The sequence below is a fragment of the Canis lupus genome, chromosome 32 (assembly GCF_048164855.1).
Source record: "Canis lupus baileyi chromosome 32, mCanLup2.hap1, whole genome shotgun sequence".
Lineage (NCBI taxonomy): Eukaryota > Metazoa > Chordata > Mammalia > Carnivora > Canidae > Canis > Canis lupus.
Genome location: NC_132869.1, coordinates 7651232 through 7676609, shown reverse-complemented (window position 1 = coordinate 7676609; position 25378 = coordinate 7651232). Strand labels below are relative to the sequence as shown.

The 25378-nt window shown below is 41.2% G+C and overlaps 1 protein-coding gene across 13 annotated transcripts in view; it reads right to left on the bottom strand.

Annotated features, from left to right (window-relative positions):
* CDIN1 (CDAN1 interacting nuclease 1) overlaps positions 1-25378 on the bottom strand; it is a 232727-nt gene that overhangs the window by 64237 nt on the left and 143112 nt on the right. The window contains exons 11-12 of one of the 13 annotated variants that reach the window (XR_012022676.1): positions 7584-7709; positions 5020-5855 (exon numbers count right to left, since the gene is read on the bottom strand). The exons of 8 other annotated variants lie outside the window; for them this stretch is intronic. The gene's annotated coding sequence lies outside the window, so the exon portion shown is untranslated. Of the gene's footprint in view, positions 1-5019; positions 5856-5897; positions 6577-7578; positions 7710-11621; positions 11780-25378 lie in introns of those variants that run through there. 4 more of the 13 variants (XR_012022673.1, XR_012022677.1, XR_012022678.1 and 1 more) reach the window with 4 other exon arrangements.

Genomic DNA, 25378 nt, shown 5'->3' with positions numbered 1-25378 from the left:
AGCTTTATAAATAATCTTCTAGGCCTTCACTACTTTAAGGAACACTAGTGAATGAGGAAAAGAAGATCTTATCACCAAGTGGCCAATGTTTGAGAGGCTCAGAAGCACCGGGAGAAGACTTTTCAGGAATCTCTTACTAAGAAAGCGACTACGTTATAAACAAAAGAAAAAAAAAATGGAGAGTTTAAGGAACATGACTGGTTAGAAATGGGAGAAAAAGAAAAGCAGTGAAAAGACTGGTTTATGGATGCTTAACACCGAGGCAGCCCTCCTGCCAAGTGTATCTTGTCTCATGGACCTGGAACTTCTGAATCTTTCTGCTTAGAAGAGTCTGAGCATTTTAGATTCAGTCTCTAGATGGGAGATAAGAAAGTCAGGTTGGACCTACTGCACAGAATACCTCTAGAATAGTAAGAGAGCCCTTTTACGGCTATGCCAGACACCGGGGGCCAGCCCATGAACCTAGCACAGTTTATACCATCATCTCCACATACGAGGAGTGCCCCGTTTACAACTCCTATCCGATCATAAAATTTATTAGCACCCCTCACGTGCAGTTGGAGGCAATTCGTAGTTTAGTTTTTCCCCTCCTTCTCCAAATGAGGATAGGGGCCTCTCCAAGAAACCTAACAAAACCTTACCTATCCCACTACGTAGCAGCAGCAGTTCAGAGCCTAGAAAACGCCTCAGACTTTCTCCTACTGAAGGAGGAAGGAAACAGGAAAGGTAGCAGGCTGTAGAAGATGCGCAGCTGGCGGCATGAGAGCCGGGCTGGCATCATCAGTGAGGATGAGGCGCCTTCACTCCAGGCGTCAGGAAGGGATGGGGGCTGCCCACGCCAGAGCATCCTCCAGTGTGAGGGTGCTGCAACTTCAGGAATCTTCCCTCCCGGATTCCCAGACAGGGCCCCCTTGAAGTGCCGTAATGAAAAGCGCTTTCCTCGATTTTGTCTCTTTTCTGGCTCGTGGCAGCAAAGAAGAAAGACTGTATCATCTGCTGGCTGATGAAAACCTGAGTAGCTGTACACTGTCACCAGATCATTCGGAGGAAAAATGATAAATGCCCTAAAGAAAGCCCTGGGATGCTGCATGTAAATCTGAAGTAAGAAGAGCCAATAAGGTCTGTGACAACATTAAGCCAGTTCCTAGCAATGAAGCAATTATATGTGTCACTGAAACAACCTATAATGACAGCTATGACAAAGGCACCGGAAAGAGGGCAGGAGACCACTTGGAATGATCTAAAATATCTAGTGTCCCGAGAGGAGAGAAGTGTGACCTATTCCAGAGCTTGAGGGTCGGAAAGATCTGGAATTAGAAGCAGACACCGCAGGTACTACATCACACAACTTTCTAATGACAAGTGCCTTCGCTCTGGTGGAGGCACACCTTAGGAAATGGCAGGTGGCAAGGAGTCAGAAAGGGAAAGGTGAGCACGCAGAATAGAAACGAGTGGAAGGAGAGGAACTCAACGCGGGGGTGGAAGAAGAACCGGGTATAAAGGGATGGGATGTAATGTGGCCGGGCCCCACAGCAGTGGGCAGCCCCTGCTCTGCTGGTAGAGAAGCCACCGCTACAAGTGTTCTGTGCCGGGTGATGTCATCATACCCACTGACGGCCTCCACACTCCACCTGTCCTTGGACCTGGGAGCTCTGTTAGTGAGCTGTGACCCTAAAGAAGTAGTCATGGGCTGGCAGGGGGATTTAATGAGGTGTGAGTAATACTGGTAACAGGAGCAATGAACATTTATTGGCTGCTTATAATTTCTTTTTAAGATTTTGTTGATTCATCAGAGACACAGAGAGAGGCAGAGACACAGGCAGAGGGAGAAGCAGGCTCCCCGGGACCCCAGGATCACGCCCCTAGCAGAAGGCAGACGCTCAACCTGGGCCCCCCAGGTGTCCCTTGGCTGCTGATAATTTCACCCAGGGAACGAAGAGCTTGTTTGGGATTCCCACGGGGGCCTCAGGTGGGGACAGAGGTAGGAAAGGAATGACACAGGTTCTGTGCAATGGGTAAATGCTGGATCTTTGCAGCACAACACGGCCCCTTTCTTCGCTCTTCTGTGAAACAAGCTGAATCACAAGCTCCGAAGCTTAGATGGCAGAAAGCACGCGTGCGTGCACAAGCTGCCTTTGCTTGTGTTTGCTACCAGGCAACTGGATAAATGAATTTGGGGCGTCATGAAATGGCTCTTTTGGCTGGACGCTGAAGGGGAGCAGCTGAGATGATCACAAGACATCATATCGTGGTACCAAGAGCGCGGGTGGCCCAAGTTCTCCATTTATAACAGGGCAGACGGCACAAGACAGAAGAGGTTGACTGAGGCCGTTGCGTGCTCCGTATATTCGCTCATTTTGTCATGAGTATGTTCACCACAGCGCTGTTGCCATTGACCTGTCAAGTACCTCTGGCAGGTGGGAAGTTAAATAAATTATGAATTTCCACTGAATGCCAGCATTAGGAACCAGTTACAAGGGGGTGATGCAGAGCTATATATGTAGAGACAGGAGACATGAGGAACAATCTCCGTGTCCTCTGGGTGAAGAGCACATACAATAGCATATTCCTTACAATCCCATGTTTGCTGAAACATTAACAGTACTAATGGGGATGAACTGGGATTATGGTGATTTTAGGTTCCTTTTGTGACCTTGCCGCTTTCAGACTTTTAGAATTATTATTATTATTTTTTTAATAAACCTTTAAGATTTATTTATTTATTTTATTTATTTATTTATTTATTTATTTATTTATTTATTTATTTATTTATTTCTGATAGACATAGAGAGAGAGAGAGAGAGGCAGAGACACAGGCAGAGGGAGAAGCAGGCTCCATGCCGGGAGCCCGACGCGGGACTCGATCCGGGACTCCAGGATCACGCCCTGGGCCAAAGGCAGGCGCTAAACCGCTGAGCCACCCAGGGATCCCCCAGACTTTTAGAATTAAGCATGTATTAGTATCAAAAGAGAACTACAATTTATTTCAAATGGTGGGTGTGTTGGCAGAAATAAAAATCTTTCTCCCTAAAGGGAAGAAAACGTTTAGCTGAGCAAATGTTCACGAGAAGCATGAACAATATCTCCAAAGTGCTCCTGGTGTCCTGGCCCCCAGGGTTGGGATCCAGGCATTCCTCCCTGGGACTTGGTACGCTGGAATGCTTACTCTGCTCTCAAAGCATGAAGACCCCTCAAACGACTCAAAACCCCTGGAATGAACTGGATGTGCACGAATCCAACTAGGTCACCGGGCGTAAGGATAGTCCTCCTTCCCATACACTCTCACCCCGCATAAATGCAGAAACAAGACCATTTTACAGGTAGTTTCTCTCGATGAGTTTCTAAGCCTTCTCAACTGTTGGTTAGGGCATGAGGCAACCTATCTAGTCCAGTTTAATGATATTTGCGAAACTCTGTGTGTTTTATATTATAGTGAGGAATTGCAGGGATATATTAAGATATGTATCTGTATCTTGTAGAAAGGGACTTCTTTTTCACCTGAAGGTCAAAACTTACAAATAATACAGTTTAAATGAGTGTATGGAATACACACTTTCTTCTTTAGACAATGCTAAAGAAACAGATTTTTGTTTTTTTTGAGAGAAAGAGAGCGAAAAAACATGAGTGGGGGTAGAGGGAGGGAGAAGCAGGCTCCCTGCTGAGCACAGAGCTGATGCAGTGCTCGATCCCAGAACCCTGGGACCATGACCTGCGCTGAAGGCAGATGCTTAACCAACTGAGCCACCCAGGCACCTCAAGGGGATAGATTCTATAGCTTAAATGCTTTGAAATCTTCACAAGGAAGTTCCTATTAACAAAGGTGATCTACTCCTTGTGTGAAGGGTATTGCTGCCTTTCCAAGGATCTGTGGTGGGGGTGGGGGGAGGAAAATCTGCTGCAAGTGCCGATGGGTTTCAAGTTGTATAAAATTACCGTAAACTGCACATGCATATGGATCGTGCCGTCACTTTTTTTTTTTTTTTTTTTTTTTTGCACAAATGTGATCAACTCGTCTTTTCTCATTGTACACAACGAAGAGACCAAGGCCCAGCAAGGCCCAGAGCCTCACCCAGTTTAGGAGCTGGCTTTGCTACAACAAAGAGATCGGCCCTACTGAAACCTAAGTGGAAGCCCTAGATGATGTAGTTGCTGAAGTGTCACTCCAGTGCTTGGCACCCGAGCCACCTCTGACGTGTTGGGGTCGGAAGCCTCTTCAACCCATTTTCCAGCTTGTTGCGAGGTTGGCAGCGCGTCGCCTCAGATCATCGGAGGGACAGGCGCCGTGCGGGGCCCAGCGAGCCAGGCCGGGGTGTGGCTCGGCCCGGGAGGGCCGCCCTCAGCCTCCGGGGCGTCTCCAGTTTGTCTGTCCATTCTTCAACAGGCTAGGACGGCAGGCCTCCAGGAGCTTGGCCATTACTGCCGTCGTGTCAAACAGCGCCTGGGGCGCAGGCGGCAACACTGGGCTCCGTGGAAGTGGGGGTGCGGCCTGCGCCTCAGCCAGTGCAGCCATCCAGTGGCCGGCCTGTGAGAGGCTGCTACGGTGCCTCACAAATTCATTGTCAGGTTCCAGCCTCTAGCTGTTCTCTGATTGTTCTAAATACTTGACAAACTGAAGCCTTTTCACTTTCCGTCGAAATTGCCTCATCTCCCTGTCAGGGCGCCATGGGGGACTCCATTACTTTCCTGACTCCTTTCCCCTCCTGACAAGTCATTTAGCTGGCTTCTTGTTGTGAAGGCTGTCCATGTCAAATTAGCCGGGGCCCCTATTGTCCTTATTACCACTCGAAAAGCTATCATGAGTAATGCTACGGGGTCCCTCAGTTGTCATCATTTGTCAGAAAGAAAGGGAGTGTGGTTACATATAGCTGACAGGTAATTTCAGTGTCTACAATTATCCCAATTAGTCTTGTCATAAACAATTCGATAAATGCACACCAATACAAACAGATAAACACACCAAGGTCTCTCACTATTAATGCTGTGTAATGGGTAAATCAGTGATATAATGCTATATTTTATTTATTTATTTTTTTAAACCATCCTCAGCTGTGAGCTGGCACTTGCTACCTGGTCAGCACAAATTGTACCATCTACTTTCATTAGCTCATCACCATGAGAAAATTTGAAAGGCTGTGACAAAATTCATTTAGAGAGAGAGGGGAAGAGCAGATTGTTACAACACCTGCTTTAGGCAAGGATACAACAAAGGTTCCCTTTACGTCAGTTCTGGGCAACGATGGACTTTAACATTGACCATTTTGCGTTAAAACAGCAACATGTGAAATATGATAGAAATGGGGGAATGGGAAAATTATATCTGCACTGAGATTAGGAACACAGTTTGAAAGAGAGAGAAAGGGGGGGGGGAAGCCTGCTGCCAAGTGCACCAGTCAGCAACTATATATCAGAAAAGATTGTGGGCCAGTAGTTCATATGTAAGGTTGTATCAGTTCTCTCCAACTAATGATTCCCATTTTGTTTTTAAAACTGCACCTTAAAATCATATATATAAAGATTTCCATGTTCAGTGTCAAAGTTATTTATCTGCTCCAGTATTCCTATGGATTTGTTTAATAAAGGCATCAACGTTGCTCCTTGCCGGACTCGGTACAGAGGTGATTAAGACTCAGCAAGTGTAGATGCTGGCTCACTCACATATTCTCTGAACACTGGGGAATGAACCTGTTTTAACACAACATCCTCTAGGAGGACTCTTCAGTTATATGCCGTATTCAACTCTGAATGAAACACCGTTAAGTCTGCTCTTGTGATCCACATAAATAAATGCTCAAGACTCAGCATCTGTAGCGTCCACTGCACTCTGTCTGTTTGCTGACCGCAATCTTAAGTGATGGCTGAAAAACCCAACACAAGGATATTGTTGTAGGAAATTGCTCTTGGCAACTATTTGTTCAAGCTCAAGATTTTTTTTTTTTTTTTAAACCAACACTAAGAACCCACCAGAAAATAGGACAGGTCTCCCTAATGAGTAATCTATTTTAGCACAGTCTTGTCTAGGCATGACAGTTTACTGAGAGGCTTGAAAAACTCGTAATTACCAGTGTTACAGGGCAATTAATGTATATTACACTGCACTACTCATGGCAGCAACTGTCATTTTCTCAATAAAAATGAGTACTCTTCAGCTAAAGGTGACATTAATTGGGACTTTAATGACTATGCAGAGGAGCTGAAGCCAAATATGAACAAAACAGCGATTCAATGAGCGACTTCAGAAACGAGAAAATTGTACTAAAATGAGATTAATTGCTGTTTAGAAAAAGGAAAGAACCTAAAAAGCTATTAAATTGCAGGGTTTGGGTGCCCGGGTGATGGTTGTGATGTTAATCTTGCATTCTCGCAGCAGGCAAATATTCACGAAATTCAGAGCCTTTTGACAGCAGGAAAAATCATGTATGCTTAACTTCAATCCATCAAAAATATATTTCAGCTTTTATCAGTGTTCTAAATACTTCTGCAATTTCAAAAATTACTGCTCCATTCCTTGGCTGTCATCATGCAAATGTGAACACTGTCAATATTGCTATGAAAAATTTCCCAGCTTCAAAAGGCCTACTTCAGTGATAAAGAAAGAAAAACGTGAAGATTAGAATTGCAAAACACACACTACTAATATAACAGAAATCAAACAATAAGAATTTAATGTTTAAGTTGTGGAAACTGCTAAAATAGAAAATGATGGGGTGGGTTTTTTTTTGGGTAAAAAAAAATCAAAGAAAAATAATTCTGAAATTCTTTCAAGGCTTGTAACTTTATGCTCAATTAATCATCACCAATAATTAGGACAGAATTTTGCATCTGACTTCAGGTGCTATAATTATTAATACTGCCCCCTCTTTTCTGAAAGCCTTTATCCTTGCTTCTAGGGTTCTTTGAAAACAATGATATAATTGTTTTTCTTTAGGGCTTTTTCAATATTGTGAGAGTATATACACAAAACCTAGCACTTAAACTTTGACATGTAGGAAGGATAAATTCCAAAGATTGGATAACTCCAAAGTTATTTACTCTATAACTTGAATTTTTTTTAAAAGAGAAAGATGAGCAATTTAGTATTTTTGTGAAAGGGAGTTCTCAAAAAAAGTTACTTTTGGACAGAAATGTATGCATTTGCAATCGCTGGCCCCATAAAAAGATAAGACTTGACTTTAGAATACTGTGCATTTTCCTACTGCATAAGTAATTCTGTTTGTTCTGCATTTTAATATTTAAAGAGCCTTCTCATCTACAGTTTAGGTCAGGGCTCAAGACACATTAACACACATCTAATTCTGGTCATCCTCAGCACACATCCACTAAATAATGGGGGGGGGGGTGGAGGCGGAATAGTGTACTGTCCATCTTCAAATCAATGATAAGCTCTGTCTATTCTAAAAATCCAGAAATACTAATCACCTAACCTCCATTACGAAGACTGCTTATTGGCCACTTGGCCACTTGTCTGCCACTATGTATGTGCATGTGTGTGTGTGTGTGTGTGTGTGTGTGTATATACAGGGCCACTGAGAGGGATGGGGCATGGGGGGGGGGGGGCGGGAGTGGGGAGAGACACACGTGCATACCCCTGCGTGTCTATACTCAGCGACTGGATGGTCTGCTAAAGTTGATCTTCCAGCTGTTTCATTCACTATAAACACGCTTTCTTGAGTTTCTTTGAGTTTTGAATCTCAGCTTGATTGCAGTCATCTCTGTAAGACAAGTTGTTTCCAGTTGTTTCCAGGGTCCTGCATTCCCTAGTACTATCTGCTCCTCCTCTTCCTACAATTTCCTCTTTTCTTATATCTAGACTATTTTGTTAACAGCACAATTCTTCCTCAAGAGTCTAACAAATGTCCTTTTTAGTCTTTTTTGGGGGGTGAGGATTGGGGGGGTTAAAACGGGGCCTTTGTTATTCATTGCGCCATTTCAAAAACTAAGCTTCTCTCCTACCTCAAAAACAGCTTTATTTTAAGGACAAAAATGCACCAAGCTCCTCCTAAAAGTCTTTTCAGGCAGTCCTTAGAGAAGACAGGTGCCTTTGGCTAAATTATCTCTACTGACAAACCATTCACATAAATTCGTTTTTTTTTTTTTTTTAAAAAAAAACAACCTACATGTCAATAGTTTGATTCCATTTTGTCTATGCAAATACCATTGATAAAAATTTCAATGGAAGTTTTCAAGGAGTGGAAGAGTTCCAAACTAGGTATTGAAATGGGACTCAGGAATAGGATACTAATTCACCAAACTTGCCAAGAATGATCTAACCCAGTAGCCATACAAAGGCAACTGCAAACCATCTACATGATCCCAGATAATCCCTTCTACTGTATCTCTCGGATCTCATCTCCATTCTGCAGTTTACTGCATGAGGCTCTATTTGGGGCTCCAGGTTTCCCACTTGCAAAAAACAGGAGCAACTTTGTCATGCTAAATTTGCTGCATGTGAACTAAGCGCTGAGCACTTGGCAGACACCACCAGCTCCAGGACTGTTAACGATTGGAATAAACTTTTAAGGAGAGTCCCTAAAGTGAATTTGATACTGTTGTTCAATTGCTGAAATTCTTTACCCGCCACAGTGGTGCTCTGAGAAAAGGTGATCATCCTGAATCGTGAGAAACACTTGTACAAAAAAAGCAGGAAGCACTGCTCTCTCAGCTAAGCCTGGAATTCCATTTTTAACCTCATTATTATTTTGCACAAATATCATAGGTCTCTCTTCCAAAATGCTACTCAATGGTTCAAATTTCTCATTTGGGCCCCTCCTAAGATTGAAATGTACCACAATGCCCGTCAACCTCACAACTGACAGATAATGTTTAAGCTGGGAAGAGTGACAAGCTACAGGGACTTTTTTTTTTTTTTTTTTAATCAATTCCAGGAGATTAGGAAGATGCATTTTTAGATACATACCCTCAGAACATTATAAACTCAGTGAGAAGCCAAACTGGAATATCTCAAGTTTGGAAGATGAACAATATTTTGATGTGCCAAGGCTAATACGTTATATGTTTCAAGTCTTACTATTAAGACCTGTAGCAACTGTTCTAAGAGATGAGTAGAAATGAAACAAATGGTAAATGTTTATTCAGTCATACAGTTCTGAAAGAAAACAACTGTTAATTTGCATTAGCTTGGGATCACTTAGCAGACTGCATTTCAAGAGCTATCCCCTCTTCGGCAGCCCATAAAAGAGGAAGTTTTCATTTGCTCCCCTTCCACCTGCTCCGGCTACAGGGAATTCCATTTAAATTTATTTTCTACTCACCAATACTCAACAGATCAAAAGTCACTTGCATATAGATGCTGTTCTTTGTCAGTCTATGGAAGAGAAAGTCAACAGGCTAAACACCTGAGGGTCGATACAGAGAGATGTAGCCCCACCTCATCTCTCCATCTTCCAGTATAGAAAATTCTAGAATGCTAAACTTCCGGTATCTTCTGAGTCATCAAATAAATTAAATACTATGTAATATCATTTAGTGTGATCAGGACAGTTATTCTGCATAGATAAAAGTTTACTGCCCTGTATATATGGGTAACAGAATGTATGTAAATCTTACTGTAGAGTAATATCCTCTGACTTCCCTGTTCACTATCTCCAGTCCATGCCCCAAATAAGGTGGGGAATAAGAGAAAAGGTGAGTAAAGGTGGGTCTTGGGGGAAGGGAGTCTGTGTCTCAAGGGGGTTTTATACAGCCTTTGGCCCTCCAGCAATCCCAGAACTTTCAATGTAAAATAGATATGGTTAGGCCATCACTGCTCTCGATCTTCTCAAGATTTTGACACTTTAGAAAAGTGATTTTCTGGAGCAGAAAATCAGTCATAAGGAGCTTTCCTGGAATGCAAGACCAGTTAACCCTGGCTAAAAGAGAAAAAGAAGTCTTACAGGGATGAGGGAACAAAATGGGCTTCAATGAAGGTAAATGACCATAATGTCTTGGTCCGGAAAGTGAGAGTGGGGACAAAGGAAGTGTGCACTGGTGAGGCTGGGAGGTGGTAGGAGAGGGTGAGAGGTGGTAGGTGAGAAGAGAGAGCAAGGAGAAAAGGAAGAGATATCAGATATCTTTATCTTAAGATTCTTTATCTTGGCTTGAAAGAGTTTTTGTTTCCAGAGTCAGCTAAGTGATGTGGGGGGTAAGAAACCTACTGGGCCTCAGAACCCAGGTCAGGAACTGTGTGGATCTTTAGCAGGTCCAATGGTCCTCTACCTCTAAAGGAAGCAACGTGTGCAAGAGGCCCAGTAACAGAAACCACTTCAGTAAAGGGCACCCAGTTACCCAATCCAGATGAGGTCAGTGGTACTTCACTGGACAGTGTCAGCTTCCAGTTCCTATTTAAACCAAAATGTTCTGGGGAAAAAGCCACTAACACAGTGCTTTCCTGTAGATACCCACTTCTCTTTCTAAGGCACCACTACAATCGGACACTGAGATAAATTCAAAGCTCTAGAAGCCATCCAACTTTATTTTTCCTCAACATTTTCACTCCGAGCCTCAACTTCTTCCATTGCTTGAATCCGTTTCTAACCTGCTTCTAGGTAGGGAATGCTCAGCAGTGTCTGAAAGGTCATATCAGCCAAAGAGCATTGAGGCAAGAAGGTCTTTCTCCTGTCTCTTCATTCTCAGCTTAGAATAGGATGACTTTTTGTGTTCTGGGCTTCATCTTAGGATCTTAAATCTCATTGTTACTCTTGGTGGGGAGAAACCATTCTTTTTATTCACAATTTTGTACATATTTTGAGCTGCTATGTGCAACTAGAATGAGGTGGGCTGGTAGTCATACTAACTTTAGAACTGTCAAGGTGGTATTGGGCAGTGTTAAAAGAACATCTTTTTCAGGACTATGCAAGCATTCTTACGATGTTAAGAGATGAGCTGAATCTCATCTCAATCACATGTCTGCCTATTTTAAATCTATTAGGACTACAGATATGTTTTATTAATAAAATAGAAGGAATGAAGTTCTTGGTATAAGCAAATATAAAGGACACTTGGTTAAGTAGTCAAAATATTCATCTTGTGGCTATTTTGTGTTATCTATCTATCTATTTATTTATTTATTTTTGCTATTTTGCTTTTAAAGATTTTATTTATTTATTCATGAGAGAGGCAGAGGGGAGAAGCAGGCTCCCTGCAGGGAGTCCGATGTGGGACTCGATTCCAAGATCCCAGGACCACGCCTTGAGCCAAAGGCAGACACTCAACCACTGAGCCACCCAGGTGTCCCTCATCTTGTAGCTATTGGTCTAAAGTTTAAAATACCTGAATTAATCAGAATGGGTTTCCCCTATCTAGTAGCATCATACGAATTTTAGAGGTTTATTTATTTCTATTTTTATAAGATTTATTCATTTTAGAGAAAGACAGAGAGGGAGAATGAGGAGGAAGGGCAGAGGGAGAGCGTCTGCTGAGCATGGAGCCTGATGTGGGGCTCGATCTCATGACCCTGAGATCATAAACCAAGAGCTGGATGCTTAACTGACTATGCCCCCCAGGTACTCCACCGTTTATTTATTTTAATGTCATGGAACAGATATATAAAAAATGAAGATGGAGGTTTCTGGCCTTTTATGTTAACAAAAAGTCAAATACTTTTTTCTATTTTTTTTTCTTCTGACCTTTGAGTTATCCCCTGAAGTAGTCCCGCAGCTCCAGCTCTTGGTCTCTATGGCTTTTCCTAATTAGTCTGGTAGGTCTTGGTCTTGCTTTTCACTAGGTGGGTTATCAGGCTGGGCCTCTTCTATAGTATAGCTGTTAGTCTTCTAAAGTTTTGGAACTGGTGTTCAGGAAATTAAAAAAGGGAAGAGATATGTGAATTGGCCAAAAAGCTAACATTCTTAAAATTGTCCTTACTTGGAATGGGGACAGCTAGATCAGAACCGGCCTCCTTCTGCAAGACTGAGTTCGAGCCACTGCCTCAGTGATCCTAATATCCCATGTTAACCTACCACAGCACCCCACCCTCTCTCCCACATACACTACAGACTGTGAGCTCTTTTTTTTTTTAATTAAACTTTTTTTTTTATTTACGATAGTCACACAGAGAGAGAGAGAGAGAGAGAGAGAGAGGCAGAGACACAGGCTCCATGCATCAGGGAGCCCGACGTGGGATTCGATCCCGGGTCTCCAGGATCGCGCCCTGGGCCAAAGGCAGGCGCCAAACCGCTGTGCCACCCAGGGATCCCAAGACTGTGAGCTCTTTGAGGGAAGGACCCGCTTTCGTCCTTGGAAGCCTGGTACACAGTAAACGCTAAACAACACTTTTGTTGAACAGTAAAACAATCCTAGTTCTGACGCTAATGAATTAATCTTGGAAAAGTCACTTTATCTTTCTGAGTTTTGCTCTACTATCCATTAAAATGCTTTCAGTTTCCTAGAGGGATGGTTAGGCTCAAAGAAAATAATGAATGTAGAAGTGCTGTATAAATGCAATAGATCACTACATCTGTTGTTAATAATTACCACTTGGATTTATACAATAAAGTTGCACTGTTCAATGGGAGGACGAAGTAGGGTTCTTAACAGTCTTAACAATTTGAGCCATAAGCACTTTATGAAAATCTAGTTTTCTGAGAATTCTAAGATGTCAGGTCATACCCACACAGTTTTTACCCCCAACTCCCCACCCCCCCCCCACCCCCGCCATCCTAGCCCCTGCTCCAAATCAGCATGCAGATCTTTTCTAGGCTCTGGATCCTGTTCTGCTCAGGAAGAGGTGATGCACTTAGGTGAAAAGGGCTTAGGAGTTTGTATGTGAATGCATTTTTGTTAGGATGACACACAATGCTTCTGCAGAAAGTGCCTGATTCTGCTGAGGTGACCAAAAGGTCAGGTGGGCCCCAATCAGTGTCCTTCCCCTTGTCCCCAGCACCAATGCTCCTTACTCCTTCATGTCCTATATCCTTCCTCTGCTCAGCTGCCCCATACAAGGAAGAGAAGTCGGAGAAAGGGAGGCTTTGGAGACATAAAACTACCTAGACTCAGGGTTGTTTGGAAGCTATTAAGCTGGAGCTAACCTAACAAAAAATGCACAGATCTACCTTAAAAGAAAAAAAAGCAAAACCAAAAACCTTCAGCAAGAGCCACTGTTCAAATACCGATATAACAGCGCCCCCATTCCTTATGCTCAGACACCAGTAAGAGAGAAAGAGCTGAGTTCAGACCGAATGGTGCCAGAGACTTCATAAAATAGTATTTATCTAGTGTAGAAGGAATAATTTCCACAGACAGCTGAATTATTTGAGAATCTATACGAATAACTGAACCTCAGAAACCCTGGCGAGCATCAGTGCTACACGAGCCACATGTCCCAAATTCCTGAAAAGAAGAAAGGCACTGCAGGTGAATCCAGTGCAGGGGATTATTTTTAAGTTAGTAGAGCCAGACAAACACATTGTTTGCTTTTTGTCATCTGGTTTGTCTTAATCATGAGCTAAAAATTCATTTATAATGCTGTATACAAATGTCATGTTTATATCGATATCATATGCTGCTTGCTTGAAATCATATACATTAAAATTAAGAACAGAAATCCAAGTTAATGGTCAAAGACAACCAATAACAAAACCACTAAATTCCAGTTGTCAAACATCATTTAATATGTGTATTTCTGTTTTTTTTTAAAACAGTAATTATCAAAACTAAAGTGATATGAGTGAGTGTTTATGACTTCCTATTGAAAAGTCCAAATTACAGAGCATTCATTTCAGGCTGAAGAAAATCATGTGGCCATCCCTGTGCGATGGCCTAGTGACTTTATATCCTCTTGTCAAACCTCAGCAGTTTTATTTGTAGTGATACATGCCGGAGAAGGTTGGAGGTTAAAGTTGACAGGAGGGGCAACAGGAAAATCAACCAACTCCTTTCAAGAGATTACAACCTTTAACATATTTGGGTCTGTCGGCAGTTTCTGCAAACTTTACAAGTCTGTGGTTGGTGGTGTTTTTAAAACACTGATCCTCAAATCAGAGGTTAGATGAATCCAGTAAATGGTCTTTTACTTTGAAATAATCCCAAGTGGTTAATGTACTTCCCCCCTCCCACCCCCACTTTATTGCCGTAAATTTTTTTTTGGGCTTAAATCTAAAACTATAGAAAAAAAATCTGTTTATTTTTCAAGTATCTGAGATCATGGAAAAGAGAAATTATTAACCCTAACTCATGACGTGGCTCCAAACACAAGGAAGCAGCTGTTGGAAAAGAAAAAAAGGGGGGGGGGGTGGAGTCCCTTGCTGGAGACAAACCCTGTGTGGGCTCTTGGGCAAGGAGACATTTTATTAGGGCATTGGCTTTCCCCTGCAGGCAGTGTTCAGACTCTTCAGCCATCTCACACTCAACACAAGGGGCTCCCTGACTAGCCATGGGCAGCACAGCAGAGGGCTCTAACATAGTAACATTTGTAACATAGTTACAAACCAAGACCAGACAATGACTCCCAAAGCATCTCACCCCCAAATCTGTTTTCCTCAACATGGCCTACACTGGTTTCCCTATGGGGTAAGTCCCAGTATTCAGTACTTCTAGCTACCTTTTAACCAATGTGGATTTTGTTCTCAGCCCTGTATATACTTGAACTCACTAAATCCCCTGAGAATCCAAATTGTGCTTGCTTTACAGATGAGTAAAAAAAAAAAAAAAAAAAAGATAAATCAAGTGATTTGCCCAAGGCTAGATGGGAATCAAACTTAGCACTTCCCTCCTCCAAACCTGTGCCCTTTCTACTCATCTATCCCACTTCCTGGTTTGTAACTAATGATGTAAATAATTTCTAGACTATAGTCATTCATGTTTCAATTTTTTATTATCATTAGCTGATTTTAAATGTGTTGTGTAGTATGAATAGCAGTAAGGGAACAAGGCTCAGCAGGAAACATCCTCAGGTCCTATATGCAGTCAGCAGGTGTTTGGAATTGGGGTCTAATAATATTATTGGCTGATATTAATTATTAAGAGAAATGTTTTATGTTGAAAGAGTTCTCAAACAAAAAAGTTCTTTTTGACAGCAGCTATAGAATATTAAAGACTTGAGAAATTAAAGCAATTCCTAATATAAATGTTAATTTCATCTCTGTTTTTAAATGTTTTGCCCAACCCACAGATTATAGAATTCAACGCGGAGTGACTTAATCTCAGTGGGCCTCAGTTTCCTCACTGGTAAAATACAGTTGTATCTACAGGAGGAGTTGGCTAGCTGTAAAATCTATAAATATATGACTTAAAAAAATCCTGCTTAATTCTAGCAATTGAGTTCATAGAGTTTTTCCAAGATATAGACACCAACCTTTACAAATCAAAGTGAGAGGAAAACCACAACTCTGAAAAATTTACTTATAAAAAAGGACATGCAGTGAATGAAAACCCTTAGCTAACTGAAGCCATGCAATGGCCAGTTCTTTTTTGTGAACCCTTGTGACTGCACATAAATATTTTAAAAATAAATTGCTTTAGGAATGACCTAAACTATTTTTCTCACCCAAAAATGTCTGTCATAGGTGTTATGGGAATCATTGACTTTTATTTAGAGAGATAATATAACAAACGTTTCGCAAACATTGCCACTCAATGTTTAAGGTGAGGAAACACACGATTGAAATATTTTTAAGAAATGCACCAACTGCTGGGGCACCCTGGGTGGCTCACTGGGTTGGGTATCCAACTCTTGATTTCAGCTCAGGTCATGATCTCAGCCCCACGTCAGGCTCCGTGCTAGGTGTGGAGCCTGTTTGGGAGTCTCTCTCTCCTTTCCCCTCTGCCTCTCTTCTGCTCACACACATTCTAAGAAACTAAAATAAAATAAAAATAAATTCAAAATAATTTTTAAAATGCACTAACTGCTTAAAAACTGCCAATAATTTGGGGATCCCTGGGTGGCGCAGCGGTTTGGCGCCTGCCTTTGGCCCAGGGCGCGATCCTGGAGACCTGGGATCGAATCCCACGTCGGGCTCCCGGTGCATGGAGCCTGCTTCTCCCTCTGCCTGTGTCTCTGCCTCTCTCTCTCACTGTGTGCCTATCATAAATTAAAAAAAAAAAAAAAAAAAAAAACTGCCAATAATTTGAAAATGTATGTATTTATTTATTTTAAATATTTTATCTATTTATTCATGAGAAACAGAGAGAGAGGCAGAGACATAGGCAGAGGGAGAAGCAGGCTCCTCGAGGGGAGTCCCATGTGGGACGCGATTCCCCAGGGCCCTAGGACCATGCTGAAGGCAGGTCAAGCTGAAGGCAGACGCTCAACCACTACGCCTCCCAGGAGCCCCTGTTTTTGTTATTTAAAAACACATTCCATAAGGATTTCTGGTAGGAAATGTGCCAACATTTTTTTTTTAAGATTTTATTTATTTATTGGAGAGAGTGCGAGAGTGAGCGTGATCACAGAGGGAGAGGGAGGAAGCAGATTCCCTGCTGAGCAGGGAGCTGGATGCGGGGCTTGATCCCAGGACCCCAAGATCATGACCTGAGTCAAAAGCAGATGCTTAACTGACTGAGCCATCCGGGTGTCCTGAAAATGCTCCAACTTTTAGCAATGCCTTGTTTTCCTTTATTCACAAAGTGTCCAAGTACAGGCATGTGTGTATACATAGATACTTATATATGACATAACTAACAGAGAAATTTTATTTTTGTTTCCATTTTCTATAGATGGAAGAATTAAGGGAAAGAACACAGAATACCAGAAATCAGGAACCCTTGGTTCAAGTCCCATTGCAAATGAATTGGGCACTAAAGGACAAATGGTTTAAATGCCACTCAGTATTCTGAGTTTTACTCCTATTATAAATTCTCTTTCTAATATCTTACTTACCCTAGAGGAAAAGGATAACATGTGTCCTTAGTATTTATGTTTCCTTTTTTCCATCTCTACTGAACTGCTTTTAGTCCTTTTCCATTTCACACCTGAACTTCAGCAATAACCCCCAAACACCTGGTTTCTCTTTCCTCGTCTTTCCTGTATTTCTCTACCCCAAAACAAAACAATGAATAAAATCAAACAATGAACAAAACAACTCCGCCCCCACACCCCCAAACAAACACCTCTTACTGGTCTTCTACACTGTGGCTTAACAAGATTTCTAATTGGGTCAGCAACTTGCTTTAAAAAAACAAAAAACAAAAAACTCTATGTGCATTGCGCCAGAGACAATGTTTGAAGACTGTGGTATCACAAAAGGAATTTCTTAATCTGGCTCCTGTTCCTTATGCTCTAATCATACTGCTAACAGCTTCTACTGTTTCACACTTTTGGGCCTCAGCACATGCTGTTCCTTCTGTTCTAAACACTGTTCCCCCTCCTTTGGTCTCTCTTCTCTAAGCTGGGGCTGGTATAAATGAGCCTCCTGAGCTTCTACTCTGTACTCCAGGCACATCTCAGCCCCAACACTTTCCATGCTGTAACTGTTGCTGTATTTGCCATTTGGCTTACTGGGTCGGGACCCCCTCTTAAACTGAGTTCATGGAGAGCAGAAATTGTAATTTGGGGAACCTCTGTACAGAGGCCTGGAGAGTGCCTGGTCTAGGTGCTGCTCAGTGATCACTTGAGTGATGGGAGGAAATGAATGAAAAGCTAAGAGAGTAAAAACATGGCAGGCAAACCTTATTATGCCTCTTAGTTCAATTCTCAAGTGTTTAGGTTTATTTCAAAATAATCTTTAAGCATATTTTTAGTACGTGAAGACTATAATCTCTAGTCCTGTTTGTTTAGCAGAGTGATTTGGGGTAGGTGAGGGGATGGCAGAGGAATCTATAAAATGATTTTCTACTTTCGAAAAAAATGCTATAACAAAATGACCATAAAAATTATTACACAATACAATGATAACTTTCTTAAATCTCTATTTGGAAATTAAATTTCCCTAAATATGATGCTTTTTATTTAGGAAGCAAATTACACACACATATACCCACAGAACAGTCTTTAGTGCTTAAAATAGTAGCAAGCACAAGAATGTCTGGGATTCATTTATTCCAAAGGCTTAAGAGGTATATTAAAAATTAACTTAAAAGATCATTTAAGAACTATGGCACAATTATGAACAGGATGTCTGTATATGCTTCTGTGTCCTATGATCTGAAAAAATGTTAATAATAGCTTAAATGAATAAATATAATTGGTAAGAATCAATCTTACCCTTAAAACATATTGACTGAGAATATGTGAAAATAGCACATTCATACAAATTTTGGTAGATATGTATAACCTGTATCAATAGTAAAATAATAACATAGATGAGAAAGGAAACTGGCTAATAGTTGCTTCAAAAGTTCTACAGATTCGTTAGAGTTCTCCCCAGTGGGCATGTGTATTTTTAGGAAGTAATGGTTGTCTAATGTAACAGTGAGGTCAGAATTGGATTATTCAGGCTGTAATAGATACCAACGTTGAACAAATTGTTAAATAGATTTACAAGGAGATACTATAAGTTGATTCAGGTCAGCATCATGTCTAAGTTCACTACTTAGCACAGGGTGAGTGCTTAATGGAAAATAATCGCAAATTTACTTTATCTTTTATAGGGCCTTGGCTCAGTGCTGATAACAAATGAAGTGTTTGACTTAATGTAAACTTTTTAGTGGTGTAAATATTCACTGCTTTTACAAATGCTGGGAAAATGCAAATTTTTCCCCTTTAATTTTATTATAATGGTCAAGAAGCCTCTGGTTGTTTAACTCGCACATATATGCCAGCTGGGTTGCCGTTAAGATCTACCTATCCTAATCTGGTCATACACAGACTCTTAAGTGTACAGGTAGTAAGACCACGGCCACTTATTCATCCTTTCTACTTACAGGCTTACTGTTGTATACAGAAGCAGTGGGAAATGAGATAATAGGTGCTCAGCTGCTCTGGGGATGGAGGAAGCTAGACACTACAGCATTCAGGTCAATGGCCATTTTTTACCAGACAAGCTTCATACCACAGAGATTATCCTGCAACTAAAATATTCAATGCTTCAAATTATACATGGGCTCAAAAAGCTGTGCACAAAATGGCACTAAACTTGAAGGCCATCTTCAAAGTTAGTCTAAATTTGAAGCACAGAGGGATCCAATTCAATGTGTCAGAATGCAATTCAACTCCTTTATTGAGATGTGTTTTACCATAATTGGTCAGAAAGACCTGCCCTGGTCACTTTATCCAGATCTGAAAGAATGTGTTCACTTACTTGCTTACTTTCTGTCTTTTGCATCATAATACAAGCTTCCCAAGGACAAAGCCCATACCTGTTTCGTTCATGGCTGCACTGCTGGTCCCCAGAATGGTGAACACAGTAGAAGCTCAATGTGTATCTGTTCAACAAGTGAAGCTTGCCCTCAAGCAGCTTACATTAGTTGGGCACATTAGACAGGGAAATAAAGTAGGGGTTCTTACTCAACCAGACCATCCTGGCCTACCCTGAGGGACACGTGGTCCTACAGATGCAGTTAGAGAAAGAAGTTCAGAGCCCATAATCCTCTGGCTTCTTGACCAAACATAGAGACAATATTAGTAGCATGGCTGGCTGACATTTGCTCCCCTCTGAAGGAACCAGGAAAACCAACAGCCCTATGGGTATGGACCACAGAGTCTGGGAGAGGCACTGGGCAGCCAGCCGCTGTCTCCACTGAAGCAGATGTTGCTCTGAAAAGCCTGCAGAGAAAGTGGGTCTTCTTTCTCACCGCAGAATTCCTTTTTACAAATATCAGACTAGAGTGCCAAAGACTTTGATTTTTTCCCAATAAAGTAAAAGCGAGGAAAAAAAAAAGTTTGCAAAGCTCCTACTGTTAATCATCTGGTGATGTACTTCTTGAAGGCTCGGTACATTTAGGGAAAAAGAGAAAACCAAAATTTTCACTGGCTTTAAGAAAAAACAAACACCAAAATGGAAAGTGTTTCTTTAGAATTAAAAATATTTAAGGAATGGGCTTCTGTACTGCCTTGTGGTTTCTCTTATGCCACAGGACACTGAGGGTGTGTGTAATGCTCACTCCATTACTAGGTCTCAGGTACAGAGGTGAGGGGGAATCCTGATGGCAGCAACCACTGACGGAGGGGCAGAAATGCTTGGGCTGTTTTGGTGACTGAATTTGATCCGATTAAATCATAAAAGCTGTACAGTTAGAACTTGGTATCAAGGAGGAACTCTGCAGAACACAAACTACCTTTAGGTGTTTAGGCCAAGTGGCAGGCTACAAATGGGCTGAGTCACTCCTCTACAACCTTATCAAGATCATTCCTGATTTCTTCCATTTTAATTTGCCTCAAATTTAGCATCTATCATCGTTAGTCCTAACCATTACTGATTTAACCATTAATGACAATACTGACAGCTAACAGATAGTGAGTGATTACCATGTGCGAGGCATGGTTCTAAGTACTTCATGCATGTAAGCCCATTTAATTCTCACAGCATCCTAGAAAGGGGAGTTTGTTAGTATCCCCATTTTTGAGATGAGGAAACTGAGTCTCAGAGAACTTAAGGCACTGGACCAAGGTTTCAAAGCTAGTAAGTGGCAGAGCCAGGCTGCCTGGGTGGTATGTTGGCTCTCGGGCCTACCCTCTTCTTAAACACATCATTTACTGCCTCATATTTCCTTTTTTTTTTCTGTCTCTTATTTCATAAATGGATTTGCAATAGTACCTTAACTCTCGTTGTTTTTTTCTTTCCAAATTATCCCTCACATTGGTCTCCATGTGATCTTTTAAAAATGCTACTTTCCTAATTAAAGTATTTCACAGGCTCCCCAGGGCCCATGTGATTTCTCCAAATTCCCTTCATGGCCTGGTTCCTATTTCTCCAGCCTCCACTCCTGTTTCCCGACACACAATTTATACTTCAGAGATAACCAGAGCACTTACAATTCCCTAAATACACCATGCATTTTCATGCTTCTGCACCTTTGCAACATACAACTAGGTCCGCCTTTTAACCACTTACCTGGAAAGTTACTGTGCCTTTCTTATGATCTAACTCAGGCCTTTCCCAATTACTCTGGCTGGTTGTTCCCATTCTGGGAACCCCATGCCAATAGCTATTGCACTTAGCACACAAATTCTGTTTTACATTTTTGTTCATTTTATCAGACTGGGAGCTCCCTGAGGTTAGGAGCCACGTGTATCTTTGATCTTTAATGACCGAGTCTAGCACACAGCATGTGTGAAAGGAATAAATGAACGAGTATGTGCATGAGTGAATTTCAGCACTCTGCTACAGTTTTGAAGGAAAATTAGTCTGTATTTGGAAATACTTATTCCATATAGGGAAACAAACAATAGGAAGGCTCCAGAAGGAAGCTTCGACTCAAGCACCCTGGGGTCTCAGAAATCTTTGAAGGTGCGAAGGAAATTGTGAGCAAGCAGCTCAGAAAACAAAGCTGAATTTGAAGTTGATTTGATACAGTTTACATAACCAATGCTGAATTCAAGATTCTGTTTTCTTTTTTACCTTCTTTCTGTGTGGGCCATTAAAATCTAACAATGTACTTTTTGTGTGTGTGTGTGTTTCCCTGTATATTAAGGAACACTAAAACAAGAGAAAATAATGTGAAGCATGCGCAAAAAGTGAATTGCTTTGCATAAGCTTGAGATCCTAAGAACATTTATGCATAAGAACATTTAATAGTAAGCTTTCATATCTCTTTTTGGATCACAGTATTCAGTTCATACTTATTTTACATGTTTGTTAGGTCCGTGTTCCAACTGGTCTTATCTGGTCGAGTGTTGGATGATGGTTCAGATAAATAGATCTACGGTACGAACCCTTCCTTTCCTAGGGTTCATACACATGCTATTTCCTGTAGGTACCTGGGGAAGTTACATAAAAGTTGGAATACTTGGTTTCTTTTTTTTTTTTTTAAGATTTTATTTATTTATTCATGAGAGACACACAGAGAGAGGCAGAGACATCGTCAGAGGGAGAAGCAGGCTCCCCATGGGGAGCCTGATGTGGGACTTGATCCCAGATCCTGGGATCAGGACCTGAGCTGAAGGCAGACGCTCAACCACTGAGCCATCCAGGCATCCCTGGAATACTTGGTTTCATTTACTCTTTCCCTCTCAATCCATAGAAAAAAAAATCCTGGCTTAAGTATAAAATTTTGTGGTTATAATTTGTATCCAACGTTCAGGTACCCACAAAAACAAAATAATCGAAAGTACTTTTTTTCTGGAAAGTTCTTTCCTAGTGTTATGGGCTGAATTGTAGGCCCCCCAACCCCCAAATTCATGTTTATGTCCTAATTCCCATTACCTCAGAATGTGACCCTATTTGGAGACAGGATCTTTACCAGAGGTTAATTAGGTTAAATGAGGTCATCAGAGTGGGCCCTAATCCAGTAAGATTGGTCCCTACAGGATGAGGAAATTTGGACAGAGATATGTACAGAGGAAAGATGATTCAAAGACAGGAAGAAGACAGCCATCCACATGCCAAGAAGAAGAGCCTGGAAGAAATCTTTTCCTCACAGTCCTCAGAAGGAAACAACTCTGCCTACATCTTGATCTCAAGACTCCAGACTCCAGAATTGTGAGAAAATTAATTTCCGTTTTTTAAACCACCCAGTCTGTGATATTTTGTTATGACAGAATTTCATTTTATTTTTCAATGTTGGGACTTTGTAAACTGCAAACATGCTTTACAAACATTAAATTATCATCATAATTATTTGATGAGGTAATACAATAAACTGGTCTTTAAGGTTTTTCAGACATACAAGATTTAGACCTAGTTGGAAATATTCCAGTCTCAAAAATACTGGAGGGAAAGTGATTTTGTTTCTACAAGGATCTCATGTCTGCATCAAGAGTGCATCTGAGGTTGCCCCACATGTCTCTCTTTTTTAGGCGGCTATGCCAATTCCCCAGGCAGAAGTCCCACACACTGCAGTGGACCGGAGATATATTTTGTTTGGCCTTCAGTATTCTTTTAAAAATGGAATTAATTTAACACCATTCAAGATGGAGGAGACTAAACATGAAAATCTTAACTCTCAGTATGTTTGGAGACCTGGAAGATGTGGCCATACTGAGCCAATTATACCTACATGGCCACAGTAGGTTGAGACTGAGTGGTGGTGGCTCCATCTCAAAGTGCTACTGGTTCTCAAGTTCAACAGAACTTCCCTTTAAGTGGTGTACCTAGCGCCTGTGAACATTTTATTTTGCAATCTCTGGTCCAAGCAGATGCCATCTAGGCTTTTCTAACTTGAGAGGTATGGTTGGTTAGGGTGCCTGGTGGATATTATTGTATTATTTACTTCCGAGTAGATAGCTTAGAAACAGTAGCATACCTCCTTTCCCCCTACCTCTCTCATATACCACCATCGATTTGATGATTATCTCCTGTCAGTAGACCACACGAGAGTTCCCAAGAGGGTATTCCAAAGGGGACACAGATATTAGATGCAAAAAGTGATCCTTTGGTCAAAGTTTAAGAAATGTAAAATAAATGATGACCAACATATCTCCTTGCTATGGAACTTCTCTGAGCCTTTGAAATTTTAATATAGTAAGGCAACATTTTCCAAAATCATTTGGTCACCCAACCTTTTTTTGAGGAGCATTTTTAGCAAATAGTATTCAGTGAAACTCTGACCCAAGCAAAGTCTCTTCCCATACAAAATGTAATTATTTTTGCTAGCAAATGTGGATTTGTATAGTAAATATAGCACTTTAGGTGGATATTCAAATCACATTTTAAAAAAAGAATAAGACTTTGCATGATGTTTCATTGGAATATTAATTTCTCAATTTTTGTTGGCTGTGATATGTGCAGAGAGGGCCAACACTATAGATCTTTTAAATTCAATGAAATAGTTTTGTATAATTCTCTGTAATCAAAATGGAAATGGGAGGATGCATACTTATTTCCACTTGGCTCCAAGATCCTATCGTCTGCTTTATTTTAAATTTGGTAACATTTGGAATATTTGCATAATTAATTTTGAAGCTTGATACTTGCTAGTAATGGTTAACATGTGTCACAGTGTGCATTTCTCATAAAGGGTTTGATAAATTAATTGTAATATCGTCTCCAAACCTACTAATGGTGTATGAAACAATACCGCTAATTCTTTTTAAAAGTTGGCATTATTTCTCTCCGAAACTGCAGTGGGCTTCCTGGTAAAATAAAAGCAACAGAGAGAGGGGATGGCCTGTCTTATTCAAACTTCAAAACCAAAAGACTCAGAACTCTTTATTTCTCTTACAAATACATTAGATTTGAAACATTCCTTCCAAGTGTCAGAAACATTAGGAACACTGAATGCTGATAATATGAACAATTTTTGCCATTAACATTGATACATATACTTATGTTTAAAGATACACTATGCTTATTCTAGAAAGACCTACTCATTTATTCCATAAATATTTATTAAGAGCTTTATTATGTACCAGGCACAGTTCTGGTCTTAGGGATACAGCAGTAAACAAAACAGACAAAAAACCCCTGCCCTTGAAGAACATTAGTTCTAGTGGGGCAAATAAGGGATAGCTTAGATTGTGCTAGGAGGTGAAAAGGACTACGGAGGAACACAAAGGAGGAATGGAAGGGGGAGGCTATTGGGGGTGGTCAGGTTAAACCTGAGAAGTGGCCCTGCATCTGACTTTTGACACTGAACCGCGTATGCACCTAGGGAAAGTGTTTCATGCCAGGGGGACATTCAGTGCAAAGGGCCTGAGGCAACAATGTATTCATCAAACGAGCTGAACAGCAAAGAGGCCAGAGTGGTTGATGCAAAGTGAGTGAAGAGAAATGTGGTAGGAGATGAGGGTACAGCAATGACTGGAGGGTGTGTGCAGGGCTGTGAAGGCCAATGTAAGGCCTTGAGCTCTTACTCTGGGTCAATTAGGGAATCAATGCAAGATTTTTTTTAACAGAGGATTAACACGGTCTTTTATTTGATGATCTGGATGCTTTGTTGAAAAAAGACTAGGAGGGTGAGGGTAGAAGCAGAGAGACCAGTAAGGAAGTCATCTCAGATAGAGTCTAGAAAGAGATGATGGTGACTGGGACCAAGTGGTAGCAGTGAGGAGTGAAAAATAGTTGGACTCTGGATATATTTTGGAAGGCAGAATCAATAGGATGTCCAGAAAGATCAGAAGTAAAGTATGAGAGAAAGAAATAGGAATGATCCCAGGGATAGAAGGGATGTCATTAACTGGGAAGGGGAAAGCCTTTAGAGATATCTGGAATTAGAGTTGGCATGATGAGTTTGAGATGTCTGCCATATATCCAAGTAGAGATGCTATACAGGCAGCTGGATAAATGGGTCTGAAGTTCAGGGGAGAGGTCTGGGATGGAGACTTAAAACGTTGGGTAGAATTAGTACGCAGATGGCATTTAAAGTCATAAGGCTGGATGAAATAACCATGAAAAAGAGGGACTGTGAATGGAGA